Source organism: Nuphar pumila, chromosome 5 (assembly GCF_984573655.1).
Source record: "Nuphar pumila chromosome 5, dmNupPumi1.hap1.1, whole genome shotgun sequence".
Classification (NCBI taxonomy): domain Eukaryota; kingdom Viridiplantae; phylum Streptophyta; class Magnoliopsida; order Nymphaeales; family Nymphaeaceae; genus Nuphar; species Nuphar pumila.
In genome coordinates this window covers 112028974-112041004 of record NC_143253.1, presented here as the reverse complement: position 1 = coordinate 112041004, position 12031 = coordinate 112028974, and the positions used below count along the sequence as shown (strand labels likewise).

Genomic DNA, 12031 nt, shown 5'->3' with positions numbered 1-12031 from the left:
AGGTATCTGATCTGACCCCAGATGTGCACCAATCATCAAACCCCCCATCATCAGGCATCATTGAATACAAACGTATGTAGTGGCCCTTTTATAGAGGATCTAACTCCTGAATCCAGCCAGTAAAGACGAAGAACTCTGAGTTGATAAGCTCGATAAGGCCTTCATTCTTATGCTCCATATGCCTATTTTTCTTGGGTTGCTTCTGGCTCTTCCCCAGTGGATTGCCTTCCCCCCTTTCACTTCTCATCTTCCTCTTTTCCATCCCTTGGATGAAGACACCTCGAATACATGTCTTTTCTATAGAAAAAAGGTGAGGTGGCGAGAGTTGAACTTGAACCAAACATATGAATGAAACATTAACTCACTGTTATAGCATCTTTAGTTTGTTGATCATGTGGCTGAAAAATTCATGTGATAGTTTACAGTGGCAGGCTGACCCAACCCACAACACAATTTACTATGTATGCATGCAAGAGTTTTGTTATTGTAAAAGGAAAAAATACGGTCAGATATGGCTACCTGTATGTGACCTAACAAATATCCAAACCGATTATATAATCTGCTCCATTGACAGCTCTAGTTGGAATATGCAGGAGATGAATAACATCCCATGCTATTGGTAACAAATCATTGTATGCCACAAACATTCTTGATTTATTGCTGTTAAGATTAGTCGACTATTTGTTATTTCAAGTCTTCTATTCTTAAAGTTTATTTATTTATTCTTAAAAGATGGTTCTTTAGCATTTTACAAATAATGAGGGACCTGTTTGTAATTTTCTCTCAGGCTAACCTCTATTTAAGCTAGAGGTGATTAGCCCTAAATGATAATTACAATTTCTCCCTCTCAGCCTCTCTCTCTCTCTCTCTGCCTCGGTTCCAAGGTGCAGTACTGGATCTGTCAACATGGTATCAGAGCAGTAGGTCTTGGGAACGTGAGCTCGAGTTCGATCTGCGCCAAAGCTGAAAAAAAGAAGAAGAAAAAGATGTGTGCTCTCTTTTATTTTGTGTTGCATAGATCTGATAACAGATCTGATGTCTGACAACAGTCATGACACAGATCTGTAATCAGATCCATAGAACTCGATAAGTTTTTTTTGTCAACCTGATCATGTATCGTCAAGCCGAGAAAAGATTTTTTTTATCTGGGGAGCAAGGTTTACCAACTGATCCTGTTTTCGGTCGTGAATCTGAAGAAAACCTATGCTATTCAATCGTGGATCTGGATATTCATGGATCTGGATGCTGGAAAATTATTTTCGTTGGCTCTTTTTGATTGATCTGGGATTGCCGTGAATGATGTATCGCATTTTATTTATTTATTTTTGTCGTGAATCTTGTACCGTGAGGAGTGTTTCATCAGAGTTGTGCTTATACCAGAGCATTGTCTAAATGCACATGTTTTTGGTCGTGATCAGAGATGGTGTGGAGTTTTTTTTTGCTGTTTGTGCTGGTTCAGATCTGATCTCAGATCTGATGTCGTGACTCTTCAACATATCCTATGGTGTCGTGGCTTATGCAGTGTGTCGAACTGACTGTGTGGTCGTGAAATATTCATATTCAATCTGATCGATATTTTTTTGGGGGATAATTTTTGGTCGTAAGTGTTATCAGATATATCTCCTGCGTAAGCATTCTTCATTATGGCTGAAGCTCAGAAATTTGATTCCAAGAATGAAACTAGTGGGGAATATAAGGCATTTGCAAATCCATTCTCTTACGGGTCTTCGGTAAAATTAAATGAAACCAACTATGCCAGGTGGTCCAGAACTTTTATGATGTCGGTATCTGGACATCGTAGAAAACATATTTTGTTGAAAACTGAACCGAATGATAAAGTGGAAAAATATATTACTTGGGATGAAGATAATGACATTGTTATGTCATGGATCATGAATAGTGTTGAACCTCATATTGCAGATGGTCTAATTTATTATAATACAGCCAAACAGATGTGGGATAATCTTCGAGATACTTACTCTCAGGAAACAAATGTGAGCCGTATTCTGCTAGTCGAACAAAAGATATATAATTTGCACCAGGGAGATCAGACCTTGGCCCAGTACTACGCATCCGTTAAAGTTGCCTTTGAAAGGCTTAATGCTCACATGCCTATGTGTTGTTCAAAGCAAAAGGATCATCAAGAACAGACTATGGTTGCTCAGTTCCTCACAAGGTTATCTTCAGAATTCTTTGTTGCTAAAGTCCAAATGTTGACTGGATCTGATGTACCTACTCTAGTTGATGCATACAATCACTTGAGCAGACTTGTGATTTCTCTCCCACAATCTCATCATATATCCCAGACATTTGCCTTAGCTGTTTCTTCTGGTTATAGACGTGGAAATACTCTGAATCTTAGAGGACGAGGACGAGGTCGTGGAAGAGGTGTGGGAGGTAGAGTTAAACTTCAATGCACCTTTTGTGAAAAATCATGACACTTGGAAGATCGTTGCTGGGATAAGCATGGACGGCCTGCCTTTCCTGCATCGAGGCCTAATGTTCCAAAAGCTAATATTCCAAAACTAAAAGTAGCTAATGCAAATGAAACCTCTTCTCCCAGTGACTGCATCACCCTTAGTCGTGCAAAATATGATGAACTGGTAGCTCATCGTCCTTCAAGCTCCTCTTCTCCTATAGCTGGTGTAGCCTACGCAACAGGGGACTATCTTCATCTCAATGATAGTAAGTGGATTATTGACTCAGGTGCATCCAGACATCTGTGTGGAAATTCTTATTATTTTTCAAATCTAAAGGATATTACTGCTCATCGGGGAGTCTCATTAGCAGATGGGAGCTCCTCTCCGGTTGTTGGCCAGGGAAATGTTTCTATATCTTCTTCCTTGCAGTTGAAAAATGTCCTTCATTTCCTCAAAGTTTACTTTCAGTGAGTTGTCTTACAAAAGAGCTAAACTATAGAGTGATATTTGATCCTGTTGGTTGTCATTTTTAGAATTTGTTGACGAGAAAGAAGATTGGTGGAGGCTATGAAGAAAATGGAGTTTACTACCTATATCATCCAGTGGGAAACATTTTTGCTGCAGTCGACTATTCCTCGAGTCCTGTTCAGTGGCATCGTCGTCTTGGTCATCCTTCATTGTCAAAGCTTCGTTATGTCATTCCTTAAATTTCGTCTACTACGTCATTTCAGTGTGAAGCATGTCAGTTGGGCAAGCATCATCGGAGTTCGTTTTCTTCTAGTCAGAGTCAGTCTAGTCATAAGGTCTTTGAACTTCTTCATGCAGATGTATGGGGTCCTAGTAAGATTCTTACCAGGACTCAGTATCGATATTATCTTGTTATTGTTGATGATTTTTCTAAGTTGGCTTGGGTGTTCCTAATAAAAGAAAGATCTGAAGTTTCTAGTATTGTTAAATCATTGATTTTTGAAATAAAAACTCAGTTTGAATCTGTTGTCAAGATTATCCGCACTGATAATGCATTTGAGTTCAAAACCAAAGCCTTGTTGCAATTTTATCAAGACCATGGCATTCAACCTCAAACCTCTTGTGCCTATACTTCCCAACAAAATGGGGTGGCTAAGCGAAAACGCAGGCACCTTCTTGATGTAGCACGTACCCTTATGATTCAATCCAATGTTTCTGTTTCCTATTGGGGTGATGTTGTTATCACATCCTGTTAATTGATCAACCGCATGCCTTCATCATCCGTGGAAGATAAAATTCCTTTGCATATCCTGAATCCCAATGCTCCACTTTTTTCTCTCTCGCCCAAAGTATTTGGGTGTGTTTGCTTTGTGCACAGACTTGGACCTGACCGTGATAAATTAGCTGCTCAAGCAACTAAGTGTATTTTTATAGGTTATCCAAAAAAATCAAAAGGGGTACCGATGTTATGATTTGATTTCTCGTCGGGAGTATGTCAGTGCAGATGTATCTTTCCTGGAGTCCATTACATATTATTCTTATACTAGATCTCTGATGCAAGTTGATCTAAATGACTCCTTTCTCCTTCTTGTCCCTCTTTTTCCTTTGAAATCTGTACCTCAATTACTGGGTCCAACCCTACCTTCCTCACGGTTTCATAATCCTCCATTGGTATATGTGCATAGAGCTCCACCTCCTGAGCCTTCTCCTTCTTCTCCTGAGGTAAGTGTTCCTGATCACAGTGATCTTCATGTTGATGATAACATGCCAATAGTTCTACGTAAGGGGACGCGACAATGTACCTTATACCCTATATCTCAGTTTGTGTCCGACGTCAGAATTGTGAGTCAGATGAAAACCTTTATTTTCGCCTTATCTGCTGAAACTATTCCTCTGAGCTATCAACAGGCAGAGCTTGATAGTAGATGGAAGCAGGCTATGCAAGATGAAATGGATGCCTTATTGTCTCAACAAACGTGGGACCTGGTTAATCCCCCATTGGATGGGGGACATTGTTGGATGTAAATGGGTATATACCATTAAGTACAACTCAGATGGTTCTATTGAAAGATACAAGGCCAGATTAGTAGCAAAAGATTATACTCAGACATATAGTGTTGATTTCTTTGAAACTTTCTCTCCCGTCGCACGGATGGGTACCATTCGTCTTGTTCTCTCTGTAGTTGTTCACCATGGATGGCGTCTGTGTCAACTAGATGTGAAAAATGCATTTTTATATGGGGATTTGTCAGAAATAGTATACATGCAGCAACCTCCTGGGTTCGAGGTTGAGGGAGAGTGTCAGAAGGTGTGCAGGTTAAGAAAGGCGATATATGGTCTTAAACAAAGTCCTCGTGCATGGTTTCAAAAGTTGTTTGAAGTGATGTCAAAGTTTGGCTTTAAGCGGTCAGCGTCAGACTACACATTATTTATTAAGAAAACTAACTCAGGTCTAGTTGTTATGGTGGTATATGTTGATGACATCATTCTTACAGGAGATGATATGAAAGATATTGCAGCTACAAAGGCTCATCTTCAAAAATACTTTGTTACAAAAGACCTTGGTCCTCTTAGATATTTTCTGGGTATAGAAGTTGTCAGAAGCAGTGAAGGCTTGGTTCTGTCTCAATGTAAGTATGTTCTTGATTTATTAAAAGACACAGGAATGTTGGGAGTCAAACCAGCAAATATTCCCATGGATCACAAAGTTCAGTTGTTGGAAGAAGGGCCAAAACCTGTGGATATCAAAAGTTATCACTCTCTAGCAGGGAAGCTACTATATGTGACAATGACTAGACCTGATATTGCTTTAGCAGTAAGCAAGGTTAGCCAATTCATGGACAAACCGAATGAAGTTCACTGGAATGTTACAATGATGATGTACTCAAGTACTTAAAATCTTCCCCTGAAAAAGGGTTATTATTCAAGAAAGGGGGAACCCTGGAGATAGTTGCTTACTCTGATGCTGATTATGTTGGATCTGTTGAGGATAGGAAATCTACTACAGGATTCTGTGTGTTTGTAGGAGGTAACTTAATTTCATGGAGAAGTAAGAAGCAAACCGTGGTTGCTAGGTCAAGTGCAGAATCAGAATATAGGGCTATGACCCAAACAACAGCTGAATTGTTGTGGGTTCGAAATGTACTAAATGATCTTCAAGTGAAGGTTTCATCTCCTATGGTGATGATGTGTGATAACAAGGCAACTACGTATATAGCAAATAATCCTGTGTTTCATGAGAGGACAAAACATATTGAAGTTGACTGCCACTATGTAAGAGATATGGTTCAAGCTGGCCATATCTCTACCAAGCATCTAAACTCGAGGATCAAGTTGCAGATATGTTTACAAAGCCTCTTGCTAGGCCCAGTTTCTCAAAATGTTGCGGCAAGCGGAGCATGATTGATATCTATGCTCCAGCTTGAGGGGGAGTGTTAAGATTAGTCGATCATTTGTTATTTCAAGTCTTCTATTCTTAAAGTTTATTTATTTATTCTTAAAAGATGGTTCTTTAGCATTTTACAAATAATGAGGGACCTGCTTGTAATTTTTCTCTCAGGCTAACCTCTATTTAAACTAGAGGTGATTAGCCCTAAATGATAATTATAATTTCTCCCTCTCAGCCTCTCTCTCTCTCTCTTCTCTCTCTCTCTCTCTGCCTCGATTCCAAGGTGCAGTATTGGATCTGTCAACAATTGCAATATACTTTTTCCATGTATGACTCATACTCCGTTACATAGATTCACCACAAACAAAAATAGACACAAAATGAGTGACCACGAGAATGAAGACTGGGGTGTGACTTGCTAAAGTATCCATGCACATAATTATTCATGAACTTGACTGAAAAAAGATTAAAGGAGCAAGAAAATTGCAGAATGGGAGACTAAATGCCCAATAGAGAATATTGTGTTGAGAAGACCATAACACTGAAGTTGGCAAACCAAGAGATTTTGTTCCATATAAAACAAAACACTTTTCTCTTTCTCCACAAAAGAAATTGATAAGATGGTTCTTGCAAAAACAAGACTTACTGAGGCGGACACCCCTTACCTGCTTTACTTTTGAACTTTTTCCATATCAAGCCATTGGATTATCAGGCTGTTCTTATATTTAGAAAGATGGATAAACTCCACTTCATACAGGTTGCCTCTTGTAAGAAGGATGGTTTCATATGGTAGAGTACAATTTTCATTATAGAGGTGCATTTTACTAAAGAAATATCTGGTTAAAGAAGGGTCCCTTTTTCTTCCTAGATAATCCGACTTTCAAATACTAAAGTATCTGCATTACCTGTCAGCAAAAGCAATCAGTTGAACTATTAAGTTTGACTGGTGGAGGAAAAACATGTGCCAACTTCAATATGTGGAACATGGGATCTTAGGCTATTCAATATGCTTACATATCCATATTGTCAAAAATGGAAGTTCCAACCAGAGTTACCGGAAGCACCTAGGTAAGTGGGGAAGCGCACTTCGGAAGCGTGGAACGTCGCGCTTCCGAAAAGCACGGGGAAGCGCCGTGCTTCCCTTTAATGGGAAGCGCGCTTCCCATCATGCTTCCCCCGTGCTTTCCCCACGCTTCCCCCATTTTTTCAAATTTTTTGTATTTTTTTTATTTTTATTATTATTATTATTTTTTCGCTTCCTAGGTCGCTTCCGGTTCGCTTCCTAGGTCACTTCTGAGATGATTCCCGATTCGCTCCTAAGTGATCCCAAGCTTCCCGCTTCCTAAAATTTTGAAAGTACCTCGCTTCCCGCTCCTGCTTCCCGTATCGCCTCCAGCTCCCGCTTCCTCAACTGGCAACCATGGTTCCAACACCAACAGAATCAAACAACTTTATAGTTCCACTTGTTAAAATGCATTGATTCATATATATATTATAATTTTAAACTTTTTTTCTCCCCTTTGTAATAGGTAATACCCTTTAGGGGTATTGTGGTAATTTTGTACATGTAATAGGCTCTGCCCATTAAGGGCAGAATGGTAAGTCTGTACATGTAATAGGCCCTGCCCTTTAAGGGCAGAACTGACCACTTTTTTTATTCTGTACTTTACACTTTTGTAAAGGGCAGTTTTATCTTTTAGTCAATATAGTTGTTGGGAACCTCCAACATTTATATTCAGTTTTGTCTTTTAGTGTATAGTTTTTGAAAATTTCCAACTATATTTCTAGCTGTTGGACCCTTTCCCAATAGCTATATGGGACATTTTGGCCCATTAGATGTAATGTTTTCCTAAGCATTTTATCTCAATAAAGATTATTGTTTTTTTGAGTTTTTTGCGTTCTTTTGTGTATGCTCCTTGTGCTTCTTATGTATTGTCCTTTTGTGGACTTGTGTTTGTGCACATTTAGGCTCCTTGTAGCTAGTGTATGCACTTAGGTGCTTTTGTATTGCCATTGGCATTTGTATTGTCCCTTGTAGGACATGTTCTTGTGCTTATGCACGTTATGGGGTTGTTTAATCCCATGCCCGTTTTCGGACAATGTGGCCACCGGAAACAGGGAGCCATCGACAGACTCGACGAACACGCGGAAAGCTATCCACCACATCCGTTTTTCATTGATTCAATTGTTCCACCCCACCCCCACCCGCCGTGATGTTGAAAACAAGGGAGGAACGTCGTAAAAAAAATCGAGCGGAGGGGGGGGGGGGTCTATGTAACGACCGCAAATCATATCCCTTGAAAATACAGATTTTTTTTTAACCATTGTGGAAGTCTTCCCAGAAATCCGGGGCCTTTACAGTTTCACTCCCAATTGGATAAAACAACCAACCACAATAGAGCTTACACTTATCATTTACACCAGACCAAACCTTTATTGAACTAATGAGTGATAAGTCTCGAGACAATTGCATAAATGAAAACTCAGAGTGCAATAACAACTAAATGAAACGAAAAGGAATTATAAGAAGATCGAGTCACGTTGTCCATCTGTGATTTGTTTAGCAAGCGTGTGACACCCGCGACTCCTCCAGAAGCCAGTCGCTTCACTGATCACCTGTGGCTGTGAAAAACCACAGAAAGAGGGGGTCAGAAATCCAAAGAATTCTGCGTACAGATCCCTCTAATGAAAATAAATGAGCATAAAGAACACAGATACGATTTCATGCAATAATTCAGAGGAATGCAATTATGACAATTACATAATTCAATTAAGTATTCATGCAAATCTGAAACATTTATTAAGCATGAAGAACATAAATCAATAACATCGATTACAATTTAAGTAAGCAGTATATTTAACATGCATTAGAACTTAAACATCATGCATCCACTAACATGTAACAATTAAGGGAACAGATAAAAGATGCATGTCCTAATGCATAGCAGGAATATGCATGATTTATGTGCAATGCATGAACACTTTATTATCTTTTGTTAAAGTTTTCATTTCCATATGCATGCCCTATTAAATGCATACAATTTAAGTTTATCTTTTTAATTACCGTCGTCCGTGGATACACCAAGCGGGTACAATTTTTTCGAGGTCAAGTTAGGTTCCCAGGGTAGCTTAACACACAAGTTGTATTTTATTACTGGGTTCCAAACTTAGCCATCGACCGAATCACCTTCGAAACATTAGACCTCTATATCTAATGTTAGGCTCTGCACCTACAAGTGTCACTTTCTTGATATACCAAAACAACAGTTGTGTCGAACACACCACCCCCAGGTAAAGTGGCGGACTTTCCCTAAAACCATGGCCAGGAGAAAGAACCTCAATATCGGGTTCAAGGGTCAAAGTAAAACACACAGAGTTTTTTATCCTCGTGGTCCTCCAAAATCGAATCTCTAAGATTCTCATTCTTCCGATGGGAGATCCCCAAACGTATATTACACTGTTTTTATTCATTATCTTTTTATTAAAAGCCAATTATTGAGTTTTGCAATTCAGCATGCAAAAGCAAAGGCAAAAGTTCGCATCTACCCCTGCGAGAACCATCACGGTGTTAAAATGTATACTCAAAACATTATTGTAAGTATAAATATATATACTTATATACATAAAGATACGTATACATATATTATATGTATACATATCTCTATATATAAGTATATATATTTATATATTTTCCCTTTTTTCTCTTTTACCCAAAAAGGGTATTTCTGTCTTTTACATTTTGCGCATATTCCATTTGGAATATGCTGTATTTTTCCCCTTTTATTTTTGTAATTCTTTTTCTTTTATTTTTTCCTTTTTGCATAAACAAAAAGGTGCATTGGGGGTCTCCCCAATAGAGTCGTTGGGGAGCCCCCAACGGTCACAATTGTGACCGTTGGGAGCTCCCCAACGATTCCTTTGGGAAGCCCCCTCTTGCACCTCTTCTCTCTTGTATAAATAGGGGTGTTCCCCCTTGTTGTAGGATAAGCTTGAGAGTCTCAAGCATTTGCTTCTATTTTATGAAATACATGCATTATTGCATGTTTATTATTTATACGCTTTTTGCGTATTTTGTTCAAGTGTTGTGAGAGTGCTTTCGTGCACTTCTTTTATAAAGTATTTATGCTTGTATGCATATTGTCTCTTCGTAGACAATTTCACACACGGGACTCCTGCCCGTAGAAACACATAGAACAATGCAATATATAGTGAAATAAAAATGAATGTGATTTTTGCGATGCAATTAAAAGTAAATAAAGAGCAAACCAAAGCTCAAGGCTCTCCAGGCCTACGATGATTCATTTCGATCATTGATGCACCGTATACAAAAATCATAACAATAAGCAATTTATGCAACGATACTAACATGATTCCAAATGCACATTCATTCATACCAATTTAACAATGTGCATGAGCTACCACCGTCATATGCATATGTTCACCTTCCATGTGAAATTGCTTTCATGAAATCACTTAACACATATGCATTCATTTATGATTCATAACATTTATGCAGGATTGTACATGCTAAATAACATCGATTTCATATATACACATGCACTTGAAACAAATTCATAAATGCACGATAATTAAACATGTCCCATAAATGTAGGCATATGAAACTTTTCATTCATAACATGTGTTAACATCCACACATGAACATAACCCAGATCTAGAAATTGAATTTTAGGGCTGCACACATTCATATCATGTATGCACCTATACCAAAACAAACTTTGCAATAACATGTTAACAGGCATGCATTCATATCCAACATGCTAAATTCAAACTAAAGCATAAGAAGAACTTCATTCATCAGATTAAGTCCATCGTACTTAGCAAAAATCTGAAAAATAATCTCATGACTAGGCTCGTTCTTTTTTTAATGTACACGAGCACTTGGAATCACTAGAGATAGTATATTGCTAATGCATATCGTATCAATTCCAAGCATATGAAACCAAACCCCATTCTTTTGTACACAACAAGCCAACTTTAATTTAATTAACAAGTCTTGAAATAAATTTAAAAAGCATAGCCGAATACCCAATTTTTTTTAAAGGTTTACACCCATCCAGTCGACTGGCAGTCGGCTGGGGCTCGGCTCCAGCCCAGCCGACCCAGTCAGCTAGGGTCGGCTGCCCCAAGCACAAAACATTTTAAAACAGAATTCTTTTCATAAACAACTATACATGTATCATGCAAGGTTCCATAACGAACACACTGTAATTATTCTCAAGGTTGCACATACATGTCTTTATAGATTTAAGGCTTAAATATGCAGAGATTAAACATGGTTACATTCACATATGACAGTATCCAAAACAAATCATATGCACGTTCATAAGTCTAACAGAATCACTAAGCCACTTGTGTATGATTATTCCCTATGTCACATGGGTGCGGGTGCGGGTGCGGGTGCGGGTGCGGGTGCGGGTGCGGGTGCGGGTGCGACACGGGTGCGGCGCAATTTCAAAAATTTTGGACACGGGGACTCGGCTATATATATATTAAAAAATATATATATATATATATATATATATATATATATATATATATATATATATATATATATATATATATAAGACTCAGTCAAAGTTGTGCCCATTAGGGGACAGGTGATGAGTTGTGAAGGCATTCTGTACACTTTCTTCATACAGGAATAATTCACTTTTGGGCACTTTCTTCATACACTGTAATAATTCACTTTCTTCATACAGGAAAAAACCACAAAAACTTGAGTTGTGCCCATTCTGTACTTAAAACTTGAAAGTGTACAGGTTTTTTAGTTGTGATGGGTTTTTTTCCTTACAGCTGTAGCCCAGAAAATTTCAAAAAAAAAAAATTCAAAAAAAAAAAAAATCAAAAAATGGACCAAAATGACCCTGGGTGCGTTGACCACACCCAGGGTCGGGTTGACCGAGTCCGAGCCGCACCCGTGTCCGCACCCGTGTCGGTGCGTGTCGACGCGGGTGCGGCGACCTTGGAGCCGAGTCCGTGTGACATAGATTATTCCACAATGTATATGTATTCAATGTTTTTAGCAAGCACACCATTACACACATTTTTTTCTGTAAAATACCATGCATACACCACGATTTCGACATACAGTTTCATGCATTTATTCAGCCCATGACATGATTCACCCATAGGAATTGATTCCCACGAGAACTAGGCATTAAACGAACACATATGCTTTACTTAAAAATTTTGTTCTAGCACATAAATAAATATGTACAGATTTTTTGTTTTTGAA

General features: G+C 38.5%; 1 protein-coding gene across 4 annotated transcripts in view; it reads right to left on the bottom strand.

Annotated features, from left to right (window-relative positions):
* Window positions 1-12031, bottom strand: part of LOC149838141 (calcineurin B-like protein 3) — a 30993-nt gene that overhangs the window by 4021 nt on the left and 14941 nt on the right. The gene's annotated exons all lie outside the window — the stretch shown is intronic.